Source organism: Apis dorsata, unplaced genomic scaffold, assembly GCF_000469605.1.
Source record: "Apis dorsata unplaced genomic scaffold, Apis dorsata 1.3 scaffold_35, whole genome shotgun sequence".
In the NCBI taxonomy this organism is placed as follows: domain Eukaryota; kingdom Metazoa; phylum Arthropoda; class Insecta; order Hymenoptera; family Apidae; genus Apis; species Apis dorsata.
The window spans coordinates 1-224 of record NW_006263337.1 but is presented as its reverse complement, the minus strand read 5'-3'; positions in this window follow the sequence as shown (position 1 = coordinate 224).

The window sequence follows — 224 nt, the reverse complement described above, 5'->3', positions numbered from 1 at the left end:
ATACACTTAAAACTAGAACTTAAATTTACAACGCACGCATCTTATCATTTACATAGAATATAATAACTTACACTAAATATAGTAAAAATTATATCCTATGTTGATTGTTCTCCAACGTCGTCCAACATCGTCCATCGATGAAATCTTCAATTAAACTTAAATCTAATACATCTTAATACTAAATCTTAAATCTATCTTATAATACACTTAAAAGTAGAACTTAT